The 18003-nt window shown below is 36.5% G+C and overlaps 1 protein-coding gene and 1 long non-coding RNA gene across 2 annotated transcripts in view; both read left to right on the top strand.

Annotated features, from left to right (window-relative positions):
• LOC145798125 (putative LRR receptor-like serine/threonine-protein kinase At3g47570) overlaps positions 1–18003 on the top strand; it is a 43274-nt gene that overhangs the window by 8172 nt on the left and 17099 nt on the right. The window lies entirely within an intron of this gene.
• On the top strand, positions 1061–2013 carry LOC145796690 (uncharacterized). The gene is made up of 3 exons (XR_014337181.1): positions 1061–1264; positions 1352–1783; positions 1876–2013. It is a non-coding gene; the product is annotated as an uncharacterized LOC145796690 (long non-coding RNA).

The raw sequence follows: 18003 nt of genomic DNA, 5'->3' as shown, positions 1-18003 counted from the left end.
TAAAATAATCGACCACATTTATTTTCCAAGTCGTCATGTACATAATAATTTGAGCTTAATTGATATAGTTAAATTACATGCTCACCAATACAGTTTTTCAAAATGTATTTGTTTTTCAACTGTACAGGCTTCATGGCACATCTACCTGATGAGGTCCCCCTTTTGAGTCATCCACATCGGGCTGATAGTATATGGGAGGACCCGGTATGCAATAACGTTTGTTGAACTTTACGCGTACAATGAAAATACACTGCATTTTGTTTTTGATTTCCTTGATAATGCTATAATTTAAAATACTCATTCTGTTATGCAGAACCAGTCACGCACCGTGGTGGCATGCCGACGGGGAGATTCCGGCCTGTGGGATCGTCCATTGGACCATAGAGTCTTGCAGTGTCTACTACGCGCGAGATTCTATGGTGTATATTGTATAGGCCATATCAGACTGGACCACCCACTCATTACTGCTCTCGTCGAGAGATGGCGCACAGAGACTCATACATTTCATTTCCCGACCGGTGAGGCCACCGTCACATTGCAGGACGTATCTGTCCTATACAGTCTACGGATTGATGGGCGAGCAGTTACTGGACTTGACCCATCATTGACGATGGAGCAGTGGATAGCGCTATGTGCTGAGCTATTGGGAGTAGCACCTACACCTGCAGACTTACAGGCAGGTAGAGTGAGGGTGAGGTGGCTGTCGGAGCATTTTCAGGGCGATTTTCCAGATCATGCTGCAGATGAGTTAGTACAGCAGCATGCGCGAGCATATATTCTGTGGCTTATTGGGGGGTACTTCTCCCTGATAAGTCACAGAACCTGCTCAAGCTGATGTATTTGCCACTGTTGAGAGACATTGACGTCATCGGCCAGTACAGCTGGGGCGCCGCGGCTTTGGCATGCTTGTATAGGATGTTATGTCGAGCCACTCAGGTGGGTGTGACTTAGATCGGAAGACCCCTTGTCTTGCTATAGGTTAGTAAGAATTTTATTACATGTCAATTCATATTGTATGAGATATATCAGTATTGTAATTGCGTTCAAACTATTGCAGATTTGGGCGTGGGAGAGATTGATTCGCATTGCCCCGTCTAGGCAGCAACTAGTTGCTCCTGGTGAGGTTCCCATCGGGCAGGGAGACATGCAGATGTCGGCCGGACCTCGAGGTAGCCGGTGGAGGGTTGACATGAGCCACGAGGTCGTATCGACCCACGTAGTGGTCGTGTATAGAGACCAGCTTGACCGGATGATAGACGGCGAGGTATCAAATTTAAATACCTAAATTTTAATTGTCATATGGACTGTATATGTTTATGAGCGATTTTTAATAGACTTGTCGTTATTGTAGTTTATCTGGCAGCCTTATGCTGATGTCCTCCAGACGCTCCCAGACTGCTGCCGCCTAGGTGAGGATATATGGATGGCGAGAGTACCACTCATTTGTTTTGACGTGGTTGAGTGGCATCTCCCTGATCGTGTCCTCCGACAGTTTGGTCGGGTCCAGGCCGTGCCGGATCGGTGTGACACCGAGTGGCGGTTGCATGCGACGGATAGACGTGGCCGAGCCAGCACTGACTGGAGTCAGCATCATATGCGATACATACAGTTGTGGGATGCCCGTCGCGACACTATTGTACAGGCTGACTGGAGCGATGGGGTCCTCCCCTCTCCCGACCCTTACATGTTGTGGTATCGACGACATACACACCTACTTGTCGGTAATCCGAGCCACCTGTCCGAGGCCGGATATCAGGGAGTTGGGCCTTCTCTCGAGGCATTGGTGAGTATCGTACTATATCTCCGATAATTGTTAATATCATAATTGATTATTTTCAGTCAACTATAGCCTAATATATCTGATTTTTTTTCCAGGTGGTTCGAGCTGGGAGGTCATATCACTTGGCTGAGGACGCCATTTTCAGACGTGATGGACAGCTTGGTCTGCAGGCCCTTGTAGAGATCAGAGAGTTATTGTACGAGGGGATCCAGCATGCCCATTGGGTAGATCGTCTGCATTTTGGGGACTACGGTGTTGTAACAACCCTCGTACTGTTTACTGATTTATGACCGATTGATTACCGTTAATCACCGATTACTGTTAAACGAAGCTGATAATGACTGATAACTAACTGATAATCGAACTGAATGAAATACTGAACCGACTGACTGAAGTTGAAACTGAATTGACTGAGTATATGTTAGTTAATTGCATTCTATCTGTTTGATTGTCTGATTATCTGTTCATGTTTATATGTTTAAACTGCTATTTGAAGGCCTTATCGGCGGCCGAACTAGAAACCGATTGATGTTACGTGACCCTCATATTTAATGTGATTTTATGGTATAAGTATCTGAAAATTGATTAGGTATGATTAAATTAGATTAAAATAAGCCAATTGAAGAGTTGGACTTAATTACCGTTTTGCCATTGAGTGGGCCACTATCTCACACACATACTTGAGTCAAGAACAACATTTCCTCAGCCATTTTCCTTCTCATTGCCGACCAAGAGGGAAGAGAGGAGAGAGAGTGAGAGGAATTGAATTCTACCTTGGGTTTTGCTTGGAGAATTGAAGGAATTGAAGTATAGATTGCATATTTGAGCTCCTAGTCTTCTAATTCAAGCTCTAGGTAAGGATCTTATCTTCTTATTGATGCTATTGAACTAGTTCTTGCATGGTTCATGCTTCATTGTAGAACTAAGTCATGATTTGGGTCATTAATGGTGAATTGAAGCTCATTTCTTGCATGCATGGTTGAATTAATGAGTTTTGAGTTGAATTCATGGTAAATGGTTACATGCATGTCCATGTTGTAAGAGTAGACCATGTTTTCATCTTGTTTTGAAAAGAATGAGCTCATTTGAACAAGCTTTGAAGCTTTGATTTGGTTTAAATCCTTGCATGTTTGCATGTTCTTCATATTCTTGAAAATGGGTTTGAATATGGTTCTAATTGACTCACCTTTGGGGCTTGAATTCATAAATTGAGCTTTGAAACTTGTTATACATTGAATTTAATGATGTTTTCCAGAATTTGGGCCCAAGAGGTCGAGTTTGGAGTGGTTGAATGCTTGGTTTGAGCTTGGGAGGCAAATCTGGAAATTCCAGATTTGGCTTCCTCGCTCGAGCGAAGGATTCCCCGCTCGAGCGAGCACCTTTGTCCAGGGCTCCGCTCGAGCGACCATCGAGCGACCATCGCGTGTAAAATTTCAGCATCCAGTACTTTTACTGTTTTGCAGACCGCTCGAGCGAAGGATTCCTCGCTCGAGCGAAGCCTTTGATTTTGGACTTACGCTCGAGCGTAGAAAGTCTCGCTCGAGCGAGGCTCCTATTTTCAGCAAACTTTGCGAAATGTTTTCTAAGTGTATTTTTGCATCCTCATCCCATCCTAGGCATTCTTAGGCCTAGTTTAAGGCACCTTGATGAGGATATCATTGTAGAACACACCAAGGCAAATTAGGGATTAAGTTATGAGATTTCCCAACTGTGTAGCTTAGTGTGTTCAACCTGTGAACTGTGTAGGGTTGGCAACTGGGGAGACACGCTCTAGCATACTGTAGCCCAGAACTCTGTGAGTAACAATTGTGTAAAGATATGTTCAACTGATTATCTTCTGAATACTGAACTGAACTGTTTACTGAACTGGTATTATTTACTGAATGAATGTATGTCCTTTATTTCTGAACTGTACTGTGGCATCCTTAGTATCTACGGTTTACTGTTACTGTTACTGTCACAGAGATCTCTGTCGGTTTCCTTGTGGAACCACTACTGTTTACTGACTGATGGCCATCATTACTGTTCGGTCTTTTAAGACCTACTGTTACTGTTATGCTAATGGATGTACCACATATGACTGTTTACTGTACTGAGCAACTGAATTACTGATTGAAATGAACTGTTTTCATTACTGTAAGGACATTCATTCTAAACCCCTTTACGCTTTATGTTATTCACTGGGCTTTAGCTCACTGCTCATATATATATGTAGGTGTACAGGCACCAGACCGCAGCTAGAGGCGTCAGGGTTACTCCAGTTTTGTCAAGCCAGCCTTTGTGCCTCACTGCGAGGTTCCGAGCCTACTGTTAAGGCTTAGGGGTGTTTTAGAATTTCCCCCTTTTTGTACTGTTTCACTGTTTTGTATAGACTGACTGTTTACTGTACTGTTATACAGGGATTAGGTCCCTGTACTGTGTGACTGTTAATTTTGTATACTGTGTTGTACAGACGGAATGTTTTCTGTACTGTTATGTGGGGTTGAGTCCCTAGTTAAGTGGATGTGAATATTGTGTATACTGTTCTGTACTGTTTTTGTATAATGTATGAAAAGCCTTTTTGCATACAGACTGTCACAGCTCAATGGACACTATTTATTTACTGTATTGGCTTCCGCCAGGCCCTGTACTCTGTTTCACTGTATTACTGTTCAGCAGGCCTTCGGTAATCTCGGATTACTGGCCGGTTACGGTGCTAAACCCATAGGGCCGGGTTTGGGTCGTGACAGAGTGGTATCAGAGCGATACTTACCACGAGTTATACCGCACACACGTGTCCAAATGAGCTATAGGGGGTCCTAGAAAAAGTAATTAGGACATCTCATGAACTTGAAAAGTGTGTGGCTATGTTATGACTGAATATCTGTTAATGTGTTAAACTATGAAACAAATGATTGCTTATGTTTAAAACTGTTATAACTGCTTATAGTGAAATGGACAATGCAAATGAACCTGAGTCCTCATCTACTGAGGCAAGAATGGAAAGAATGGAAAGAATGATAGAACTGATAACTGCTAGACTGGAACAACAACAGAACCAACAGCCCCCACCTCCTCCTCCTCCGGTACAGCCGGAACCTAATGCGAATGTGAATGATGGGGATATTATTGCTCTGACCCAGAAGTTCAGCAAAATGAAACCGCCATCCTTCCAGGGAGGCCTTGAACCGTTAAAAGCTGAAGCGTGGGTGCTTGAGACAGAGAAATTATTTGAGGTGTTCCCGAGCTCTGAAGCGAATAAAGTACTGTTAGCTACCTTCACCTTACAAGAAGAAGCTAGAAGGTGGTGGATGTTAATCCGTGAAACAAACACTGTTATGACTTGGGCTCAGTTCAAGGAGTCCTTCTTTGAAAAGTACTTCCCTCAGTGTGTCAGGGATAGAAAAGTGACCGAATTTGAACAGCTGAAGCAGGGCACAATGTCCGTTGCAGAATATGAAACCAAATTTACTGAACTTGCCCGTTATGCACCGCACATGGTGGATACTGAATATAAGAAGGCCAGAAAATTTGAAGGTGGCCTTAATGTGGCAATACTTGACCGGATAAATGTTTTGAAATTACCGACTTTTGTGGGTGTTCTCGACCGGGCATTGATGGCCGAGTCGAACATTGCAGCAGTGAAACAATCTGAAACACCAACGACTGAATGGCATGGAAAAAGGCAGAGTTTCAAATTTAAGAAAGGCAAGCACAACCCAGCCAACAAGAAACAGAATACGGGGTTGACAACTAGCCCCAGCCAAGGGAGTGGTTTCATACCACCCTGTTCTGAATGTGGCAAGAAGCACAAAGGGGTTTGCTACAGAATATCTGGAGCCTGTTACAGGTGTGGCAAGGTGGGCCACATGGTTAAAGACTGCCCCTCTGCTCCACAAGCCAGTAGTAAAGCTGCACCAAGCGCAGCAGTATCAAATGCTCCACCAAAGCCTAACCCTAAAGCTACCGGGAAAGAGCCTATGAGGCAAGGCCGAGTGTTCGCACTAGTACCGGGAGATGTGCAGAATACCGAGACCGTTGTGTCAGGTATTCTCTCTATCTGTACTCAAAATGCATATGTACTGATTGATTCGGGGTCTACGCATTCTTATGTATCATATGCTTTTTCACGGAAATTGGGTAGACCCTTAGAACCCATGAACTATCTGCTAGCCGTATCATCACCCGTAGGGGGATCCATGACATGTGCTTATATGTACCCCGCATGTGAAATTATTGTTGGGGATATGCATCTGTTTATTGATTTACTGCCATTGAACATTGATCATTTTGACGTAATATTGGGGATGGATTGGTTACAAAAATATCATGCCATTATTGACTGTGTGACCAAGCAAGTTGTTTTCCGTCCACCTGGTTTGCCTGAATTTGTGTTTAATGGGAGTGGAGTAGTACCTCCTCCGTATTTGATTTCGTCAGTGAAAGCTGTTAAATTAATTAGAAAGAGGTGTAAAGGATATTTGTGTTCTGTACTGACTGTGTCTACTGATGATAGTGTTAAAACTGATGTGAATTGTATTCCTATAGTCAGGGAATTTCCAGATGTTTTTCCAGATAATCTTCCAGGAGATTTGACTGATAGGGAGATTGAATTTACCGTTGATGTGATTCCCGGAACACAACCAGTTTCTAAAGCTCCTTACAGAATGGCTCCAACTGAACTGAAGGAACTGAAAGTGCAATTGCAAGAACTGTTAGATAAAAAGTTCATCAGACCTAGCACTTCGCCATGGGGTGCTCCTGTTTTGTTTGTCAAGAAGAAAGATGGCTCACTGAGACTGTGCATTGACTACCGTGAACTGAATAAGGTAACTGTAAAGAACAAATACCCTTTGCCACGCATTGATGATTTATTTGATCAGTTACAGGGTGCACAAGTGTTTTCTAAGATTGATCTCAGATCGGGGTATCATCAACTGAAGGTTAAACCGGAAGACATTGATAAAACTGCTTTTAGAACAAGGTATGGACATTATGAATTTCTAGTTATGCCTTTTGGAGTCACGAACGCACCAGCTGCTTTTATGGACCTCATGAACAGAGTTTTTAAACCGTACTGTTATCCCAGTTAGGCAACCCAAGAGGGGGGGTGAATTGGGTTATTAAAAATTTCACAATATTAAATATAACACAATATTCAGAATTTGAATAAATAAAAACAAACAGAATAATAATTATCAATATAAAGGTAGAAGAGATAGAGAGAGAAAATCAAACACTGCGATTTATAGTGGTTCGGCACGCCAGGCCTACGTCCACTCCCCAAGGAACCTCCTTGAGAATTTCTTTACTATCAATTGAATAAATACACCACCAAGCTTGTGAATTTGGCACAGGACTTACTCTTATCTATTGAGCCTCACTCAACAATAAATGCCTTACCCTTACAAAATCTCTCACAAAAATAAGGAATAAGAATAAGTGGTAATCGAACCCACTTTTACAATAATTCTCTCACAAAGAGTAGATATGAAAGTGTAAGAACAAAAGCTAGACTTAGATCTGAAAGTGAAAGAGCAGAATACTCAGAATTTTGGAGCTCACAGAAATATTTTCTCTTCAAGTTCTTGATTTCTTCTCCACATCCAACACCTCTATTTATACACAAAAATATACCCGTTAGACACTCCTTGCTGACGTCATGGCTTACATAAGCACGCTCCTGACGTCATGGCTTACATAAGCACGCTCCTGACGTCATCGCTTACATAAGCAGGCTCTTGATGTCATTGCTTACATAAGCACACTCCTTAAATTTAAATAGTCAGCAAATGATAAGAATTAAAAATATAAAAATAAGATTGATTTTTTCTTCTTGTTTTTTTCAAACATGGAGCCACCGTTTTTGTAGACAATTTAATACAAAGTTCACAACTTTCAATCAAACAAATAATTTTCTCCATCTAGTTTATAATATATATATATATATATATATACATATATACATAACTACATCTTGTTCTTCTTGTTTAATTATAATATGATATAATTAATGTAGTGTAAAAAATTTAATAGCGCACGTGATGTATTCTGCATATAATGTTATATAAGTTCTGATCAAAATTTTGCATACAGAAAAATCTCTATAAATAATATTTATGATGGATCTGAAAATATATGTCATCTTTAAAATATTGTATATGTTGTAAAGATTTTAAACTAAATGTATTTTACCACTCCATATTAATTTTGTCAAAATAAGACAACCCATAAATATCAAATTTGTCAAAATAATACAACCAATCAATCATTTTTGTCAAAATAATATAATTAATCAATTTGTCAAAAGATGAATAGTAATTAACCATATTTTTCAAAAAGTGAATAGTAAAGTTTTTTGAAAATATTTAAAATAATCATTTTTGTCAAAATAATATAATTAATCGATTTGTCAAAAGATGAATAGTAATTAACCCTATTTTTCAAAAAGTGAATAGTAAAGTTTTTGAAAATATTTAAAATAATATTTAACATATATATTTTAAAAAGATAATATTATTTTATTTAAATAATATTTAACAAATATATATATTTTTTAAAAAGATAATAATTTGTGTCAAATAATATGTATATTAACTAATATATTTTAGACATCATCAAAATTAAATAATATGATTAACAATCTCCCCCTTTTTGATGATGGCAATATATGTATGGATTTGACACAAAATAAATTTGACAAAATATTTGACAACCCTGCGACATATAATTTTCAAAATCATATTTTTTCTCCCCCTTTGACATCATCAAAATAAAGATGAAGATAAGAAACAAACACAAGGGATACAATAATCTGGGGGGCCAACAATAAAATAAGGGGCCGGCTGTCTTGTCGGAATCATTGTGGGGATTTTGTAGCATCTCGAGCGCAGGAAGTATGGACAAACAAAAGATTTGAGCAGATATAGCAGATATGCATCGAGGAATGGAGCAATGGAGTGTATAAAAAGTGACACAGATCAGAAGCAAAGATACGAAATCATCAAGTGTTTGAGAGAAAAATTTGTTTTAGCTCATTTTATAATCATGTCATTCCTTACCTTGTCTATCAATGAGTCGGACCTGCATGAGGTGCCTGTAATGCAAGCAAATGAGAGAGTACCAGTGACGCAGGCACATGCTATGCCTGTAAATGAGGGTTCTAGTGGTATTGGCAATCGAAATGATTTCGATGCTATTAATCACACTATGGCTCTTAGTACACAGGCCATGACTGCAGTTTCCAATATGGCGCGACGATTACAAGCAAGAGTACAAGAAAATCAGCAATGGAGAGATGAGGTGTGCTTGTTAAAACAACAAGTAGTGAATATGTGTAAGGAGAAGAAAGAGCTGAAAAGAAAAAATGCACAGTTGGAGAATGCAGTGCAGTATTATGCAACGGTGATAATGCCAAGACTCACAGAAATCGAAAACAGAGAGAGGCATGTAACAGAGGCTCATGAAAAATTGTTGAGAGAAGTGAAAAAGAAAAAATCTGTGAAACCTTCTGAAAATTTACCTGTAATCGAGTAATATTTTCTTTTTCTGAAATAAAATTGTGAGCATTTCTTCCTTTATGTATTTATTATTATTATTATTATTATTATTATTATTATTTTTTTTTAAATTTTGACTTTGCACAAAAAAATTGTTTGTTGGTGCAGATAAGGAGTATGGCAGATAAGAAAAAAAAATGTATATATATACTCCCCCTAAAATTATGCACAGAATATACACATGCCCTTTTTTTATATATATATATATATATATTTTTATAATGATTGTTAATCTCAAAATATGAGTCTCCCCCTGAATTAATGCACTAGAAATTTCATAAAATTGAAGAAATAGATTACCAATCTATGATACCAAAGGCCCTTAAGATCTGGCCATAAACAACTACACCAAGTGCACTAGCATAAAAGGAGAAAATAAAAATAAAAACAAATACTTCAATCAAGGTAGAAGCAACCAATATTAAATCCAAGAGAATTTGGAGCACATATAACAAGAAAAAAAATACAACACAATGCAATAATAATTTTAACATGTTGATCGGTGATGACCTTGATGATCGGAAGCAATAGAGAAGATTGGGTAGATCGGTGGCAATTTGTGTAGATCGGCAATGGATCTTGATGGATCTGTCACGGATCTTGGTGGATCGGCGATGGAACTTGATGGATCGGCAAAGATGGTGATGCAGATTTTTGGGTAGAGAAGTGATGGAGTTTTGTGGATTGGTGAGGGATTTGGGTGGATGATAGTAGTGATGAAAGTGATGGATGATTTTGTGGATGGTGGAGATGGTTGTAGATGATGGTGAACATGGATATGGAGTCGGCTGAGGAAGAAGGAGAGAACGAGAGACCAAGAGAAAGAGAAAAAGAGAGAGTAAGGAAGAGAGTGGGTGAAAGATAGGGACGGAACGGGAGAGAGAGAGAAAAAAATTATATATATAAATATATGTATATTATTATTGTTATTAATTTTTTTTTTATAATAATAATAATAATTACAATATTTATTTTATTTAATTATTAAAAAATTATTTTTTAATATAAACATTATATTGGAGTATTCATCATACCAAGTTCTGTTCTAATATAACAAAATTGTTCTTCATTTAGAGGCTTGGTAAATATGTCAGCTAATTGACAATTTGTAGGCACAAATTCGAGTTCAATGTCACCTTTGAGTACATGATCTCTCAGAAAATGATGCCTTATTTCAATGTGTTTAGTGCGTGAGTGCTGAATAGGATTTTTTGAAAGGTTAATGGCACTTGTGTTGTCACATTTTATAGGAATATGATCATAGTGAAGTCCAAAATCTTGAAGTTGTTGTTTCATCCAAAGCAATTGTGCACAACACCCAGCGGCGGCAATGTATTCTGCTTCAGCAGTTGACAAAGCCACTGAGTTTTGTTTTTTGCAAAACCAAGAGGTGAGTGAGTGTCCAAGAAAATGACAAGTGCCACTAGTGCTTTTTCGGTCAAGTCTACATCCCGCAAAGTCGGCATCTGAGTAACCAAAAAGTTAAAAGGTGGTTCCCTTAGGATACCATAATCCCAAATTTTGAGTGCCGACAAGATATCTGAAAATGCGTTTGACTGCGATGATGTGTGACTCTTTCGGTGCGGATTGAAAACGTGCACACATACAAACACTAAACATTATGTCGGGCCTACTTGCAGTAAGATAAAGTAAAGAACCAATCATACCTCGATATTTCTTCTCATCTACGGGTTTACCTTGCTCATCTTTGTCGATTTTTATCGATGTGCTCATTGGAGTTGCTGCAGGCTTTGATGATTCCATTTCAAACCTTTTGAGTAGATCTTTGATATATTTCGTTTGATTTAAATGGATTCCATCATTAGTTTGTTTAATTTGTAGACCAAGGAAGTAATTTAATTCCCCCATCATACTCATTTCAAACTCACCCTGCATGTCTTTAGCAAACTCTTTGCACAAATTTTCATTAGTAGCACCAAAAATGATATCATCAACATAAATTTGAACGATTAGCATATCTTCCTTTTTGATTTTTATAAAAAGTGTTGTATCAATTTTTCCTCTACAAAAACCTTTGTCAAGTAGAAAATTACTCAATCTTTCATACCATGCTCTAGGAGCTTGTTTTAAGCCATATAAGGCTTTTGAAAGTTTGAAAACATGATCCGGGTATTTATGATTTTCAAAACCGGGAGGTTGTTCAACATAGACTTCCTCCGAAATGTACCCATTTAAAAAAGCACTTTTAACATCCATTTGATATAATTTAAAATCTTTAAAACACGCAAAAGCAAGTAACATTCTAATAGCTTCAAGTCTAGCAACTGGTGCAAAAGTTTCATCAAAATCAATTCCCTCTTCTTGATTATAGCCTTGAGCTACTAATCTAGCTTTATTTCTAGTAACAACTCCAGATTCGTCCATTTTATTTCGAAAAACCCATTTTGTACCAATAACTGGATGATCCTTAGGTCGAGGGGTCAAAAACCAAACTTCATTTCTTTCAAATTGATTTAATTCTTCTTGCATTGCTAAAATCCAGTTTTCATCATTTTCAGCTTCTAAAAATGATTTTGGTTCAATTTGTGAAACAAATGCCAAGTTACCACAAATATTTCTAACAGAGGAACGAGTTTTTATACCTTCCGCCGCATCACCTATGATGAGGTCTTTGGGGTGGCCATGAGCATACTTCCATTCTTTTGGTAGATTTGAGTCATTTTCTGGAAGAGCATATATTTCTTGAAGATTCTCCATTGTCATTTCTTCGTCATGTTTGCGTAATGGATTTTCTTCATTTTCCTTTTTATAAATACTCTCCATGCTTGGTTGATTTTCTACAATATCATTACTTAACAGATTCTTGGAAATAATATCGTTAGATTCATCAAAAACAACATGCACAGATTCTTCAACAAGTAGAGTTCTTTTATTAAATACTCTATAAGCTTTACTAGACATAGAATAACCAAGAAATATAGCTTCATCCGATTTAGCATCAAATTTTCCTAAATTATCTTTATTGTTATTTAATACAAAGCATTTACAACCAAAAGCACGCAAGTGACTAATATTAGGTTTTCTACCTTTCCAAAGTTCGTAAGGAGTTTTCTTAAGAATAGGTCTAATCATGGCACGGTTTATAACATAGCATGCAGTGTTTACAGCTTCCGCCCAAAAATATTTAGGCAAATTATTTTCACAAAGCATAGTACGAGCCATTTCTTCAAGAGTTCTATTTTTTCTTTCAACCACACCGTTTTGTTGAGGAGTCCTAGGGGCTGAGAAATTATGATCTATTCCTAAGTCATCACAAAACTTAATAAAATCATCATTTTCAAATTCTCTACCATGGTCACTTCTAATACTACAAATATTAAGATTTTTCTCATTTTGAATTCTTTTACAAAGTTTTGAGAAATTATAAAAAGCTTCATTTTTGTGTGTTAAAAATAATACCCATGTATATCTAGTGTAATCATCAACACAAACAAGGGCATAAGATTTTCCACCTAAACTTAATGTTCTAGATGGTCCGAATAGATCAATATGCAAGAGTTGAAGCGGTCTAGTAGTTGAAACGATATTTTTGGATTTAAAAGAAATTCTAGTTTGTTTTCCAAATTGACATGCATCACAAAGTTTATCTTTTTCAAAAACAATTTTTGGTAAACCTATGACTAACTCATTTTTTGAAAGCTTGGAAATTAAATCAAAATGAGCATGTCCTAATCTTCTATGCCAAAGCCAACCATTATCATTTATAGCAGATAAACATTTAATGTTAAAATGAGAAGATAAATCATGTAAATCAAACACATATACATTCTCATGTCTATAACCTACAAATAAAGTTTTGTTTTCTAAGGTATTTTCAATAGTGCAATGAGTTTTCTCAAAAATAACTCTATAACCTTTATCACATAATTGACTAATACTAAGCAAGTTATGTTTTAAACCTTCAACAAATAAAACATTTTCAATAATAGGAGAGGGATTTTTACCAATACTTCCTACACCAATGATTTTACCCTTGCTATTGTCGCCAAAAGTCACATATCCGCCATCCTTTGGTTGGAGTGTGGCGAACATAGCTTTATTTCCAGTCATGTGCCTCGAACATGCACTGTCGAGATACCATCTATCGTTACTAGATTTTGTCTTGAAACATACCTACAAAAATTTGATTTCTCTATTGGTACCCATTTTTTCTTGGGTCCATAAAAGTTAGAATTTGACACCCTTGAGATATCCTTAGGAACCCACATCTTTTTTATTTTAGCAAAAGGATTTCTTTTAATAGGACATGAAGGTGAAATATGACCTTTTGTTCCACAAAAATGACATGTGAGATGAGAGTGATTAGAAGATGCATATACAAAACCATTTTTGGCAGTTTTTGCTTTTGAAAAAGGTTTATATCCAATTCCGGCTCTACCAAAAGTACGGTTTTGATTTTTAAGAATTTTATCTAAAGTCTCTCTACCTTGAGTGAACTTTGAAAGAGTAGTTTTCAAGTCTTCAATATTTTCTTTCAAAATAATTTGCTCATTTTTTAAAGACTCGTTTTCTTTTTGTAATACAACTAAATGTTTTTCAGAAATTGAAGACTCTTTTTGAGTTAAAATCTCATTTTCCTTTTTCATTTTCATGGCTTCATTTTCTAAAACATTTATCTTGGAAGTCAATGATTCATTTTCTTTTGATAAACTTGAAATTACTTTCTTTTGACAATTATTTTTTAAACTAAGTTTCTTAAATTCTGCATGTAATTCATCAAAAGCTAATTGTAATTCATCAAATGTAAAGGATTCGTCATTTACCTCATTTTCATTTCCAAGTGCCATTAAACATAGGTTAGCTACCTCGTTTTTGCAAACTTCGGTTTCTGTGTCGCTTTCATCACTATCTTCTCCCCATGCTGCAATCATAGCTTTCTTTTTGTCCTTCTTGAATTTTTTCTTAAGTTCTGGACATTCTAATTTGTAGTGTCCAGGTTTGTTGCATTCATAGCAGGTTACTTCAGATTTTTTGTGATTTTCTCCTCTTTGAAAATCCCTGCTGTTGAAGTCTTTTCTGAAAAAATTTCGTACACCTTGTTTCTTTCTCACAAACCTTTGGAACTTTCTAGTGATGAATGCCATTTCCTCATCCTCATCTGAATCATCTTCGTTATCCTCTTGATGTTTCGAGGTGGATTTGAAAGCTATTCCTTTCTTCTTGTTGTTGTCTTCCTCTTCCTTTCCTTCTTGCATTATGAGCTCATGAGTTAAGAGAGATCCCATTAACTCATCTAGACTTAGCTTTGATAAATCCTTGGCTTCGGTAATGGCAATGACTTTTGTCTCCCAACTTTTTGGCAATGACCTAAGCACTTTTCTTACAATTTCAGCATTAGTATATATTTTGCCAAGAGAAGTTAAACCATTAATAATATCAGTAAAACGAGTAAACATTTGAGGAATAGTTTCATCAGGCTTCATTTTAAAAAGTTCATAATTATGGACTAGCAAACTGACTCTAGATTCTTTAACTTGTTCGGTTCCCTCATGAGTCACTATAAGCTTGTCCCAAATTTCTTTAGCGGTTTTACATGTGGAAATTCTATTGAACTCGTTGGCATCTAAAGCACAGTACAACATGTTTGTAGCTTTGACATTAATTTGGGCCATTCTAGTATCTGATTCATCCCACTCATCTTCAGGTTTTGGTATCCTAAGTCCATCTATAGTTTTGGTAGGAATTTTTGGACCATTACAAATAATTTTCCAACATTCATAATCATTAGATTGAATATGTATGGTCATCCTAGTTTTCCAATAGCTAAAATTTGTACCGCTAAATAGAGGTGGCCTATTAGATGCTTGTCCCTCGGGTAAGGAATAACTAGGGGTTGCCATGATCTACTCTGAGACGGTTAAGTCACAAAAACTAGAGTCTAGGCTCTGATACCAATTGTTATCCCAGTTAGGCAACCCAAGAGGGGGGGTGAATTGGGTTATTAAAAATTTCACAATATTAAATATAACACAATATTCAGAATTTGAATAAATAAAAACAAACAGAATAATAATTATCAATATAAAGGTAGAAGAGATAGAGAGAGAAAATCAAACACTGCGATTTATAGTGGTTCGGCACGCCAGGCCTACGTCCACTCCCCAAGGAACCTCCTTGAGAATTTCTTTACTATCAATTGAATGAATACACCACCAAGCTTGTGGATTTGGCACAGGACTTACTCTTATCTATTGAGCCTCACTCAACAATAAATGCCTTACCCTTACAAAATCTCTCACAAAAATAAGGAATAAGAATAAGTGGTAATTGAACCCACTTTTACAATAATTCTCTCACAAAGAGTAGATATGAAAGTGTAAGAACAAAAGCTAGACTTAGATCTGAAAGTGAAAGAGCAGAATACTCAGAATTTTGGAGCTCACAGAAATATTTTCTCTTCAAGTTCTTGATTTCTTCTCCACATCCAACACCTCTATTTATACACAAAAATATACCCGTTAGACACTCCTTGCTGACGTCATGGCTTACATAAGCACGCTCCTGACGTCATGGCTTACATAAGCACGCTCCTGACGTCATCGCTTACATAAGCAGGCTCTTGATGTCATTGCTTACATAAGCACACTCCTTAAATTTAAATAGTCAGCAAATGATAAGAATTAAAAATATAAAAATAAGATTGATTTTTTCTTCTTGTTTTTTTCAAACATGGAGCCACCGTTTTTGTAGACAATTTAATACAAAGTTCACAACTTTCAATCAAACAAATAATTTTCTCCATCTAGTTTCTAATATATATATATATATACATATATACATAACTACATCTTGTTCTTCTTGTTTAATTATAATATGATATAATTAATGTAGTGTAAAAAATTTAATAGCGCACGTGATGTATTCTGCATATAATGTTATATAAGTTCTGATCAAAATTTTGCATACAGAAAAATCTCTATAAATAATATTTATGATGGATCTGAAAATATATGTCATCTTTAAAATATTGTATATGTTGTAAAGATTTTAAACTAAATGTATTTTACCACTCCATATTAATTTTGTCAAAATAAGACAACCCATAAATATCAAATTTGTCAAAATAATACAACCAATCAATCATTTTTGTCAAAATAATATAATTAATCAATTTGTCAAAAGATGAATAGTAATTAACCCTATTTTTCAAAAAGTGAATAGTAAAGTTTTTTGAAAATATTTAAAATAATCATTTTTGTCAAAATAATATAATTAATCGATTTGTCAAAAGATGAATAGTAATTAACCCTATTTTTCAAAAAGTGAATAGTAAAGTTTTTGAAAATATTTAAAATAATATTTAACATATATATTTTAAAAAGATAATATTATTTTATTTAAATAATATTTAACAAATATATATATTTTTTAAAAAGATAATAATTTGTGTCAAATAATATGTATATTAACTAATATATTTTAGACATCATCAAAATTAAATAATATGATTAACACGTACCTTGATGACTTTATTGTTGTATTTATCGATGACATATTGATTTACTCCAAAAGTATAGAACAGCATGAACATCATCTGAGACTTGCCCTACAAACCTTAAGGGAACAGAAACTGTATGCTAAACTGTCTAAATGTGAATTTTGGCTTGACCATGTTATGTTTTTGGGGCATGTTGTTAGCAAAGATGGAATTTCTGTTGATCCGCAGAAAATTGAAGCTGTGGTGAACTGGCCTAGACCAACAAATGTGACTGAAGTCCGAAGCTTTTTGGGATTGGCTGGATATTACAGAAGATTTGTCAAAGATTTCTCCAAAATTGCCCTACCATTGACTCAGTTAACTCAAAAGGGGACATCATTTGACTGGACCGACCAAAGAGAATCTGCTTTCCAGGAGTTGAAAACTCGACTTGTGACTGCACCAGTTTTGAATTTACCCTCAGGTACGGATGGTTATACTGTATTTAGTGATGCTTCTCATAAGGGTTTGGGATGTGTTTTAATGCAGAATGGGAAGGTTATAGCTTATGCTTCCCGACAACTGAGACCACATGAAAAGAATTACCCGACCCATGATCTGGAACTTGCTGCAGTAGTATTTGCACTGAAAATTTGGCGTCACTACCTGTACGGGGTAACATGTGAAGTATATACCGACCACAAGAGCTTGAAGTATTTCTTCACACAGAAAGAACTGAATATGAGACAGCGGAGATGGCTAGAACTGATAAGGGATTACGACCTACAGATCTTGTACCACCCAGGAAAAGCCAATACCGTTGCCGATGCATTGAGCCGGAAATCGATTGGAAACTTAGCATGTTTGCTTACAGGACAGAAAGAGTTGCTTTGTGACCTTGAAAAATCTGAAATTGAAATTGTTTTACGGGAACAAGGTGGAACCTTAGCTGCTATTTCTGCTCAACCGGCACTGATTGAGGAAATTAAAGAGAAACAGCAACTGGACGATTTCTTGAAGAAGATCATCGAGGAAAGAGAATCTAAACCGAGACCGGGATTCAAATTTGAGAATAATGTACTGAAATTTCAAGAAAGACTGTGTGTACCGAATGATACTGAACTGAAAAGAAGAGTTCTGCAAGAAGGCCACAATTCGAAATTGTCTATCCATCCGGGGAATACGAAAATGTACCAAGATCTGAAACAGAATTTCTGGTGGCCGGGAATGAAGAAAGAAATTGCTGA

This window comes from Camellia sinensis, chromosome 8 (assembly GCF_055761805.1).
Source record: "Camellia sinensis isolate YWXY chromosome 8, ASM5576180v1, whole genome shotgun sequence".
Classification (NCBI taxonomy): Eukaryota; Viridiplantae; Streptophyta; class Magnoliopsida; order Ericales; family Theaceae; genus Camellia; species Camellia sinensis.
The sequence above is the reverse complement of the archived record's forward strand: the minus strand, read 5'-3'. Positions and strand labels throughout refer to the sequence as shown.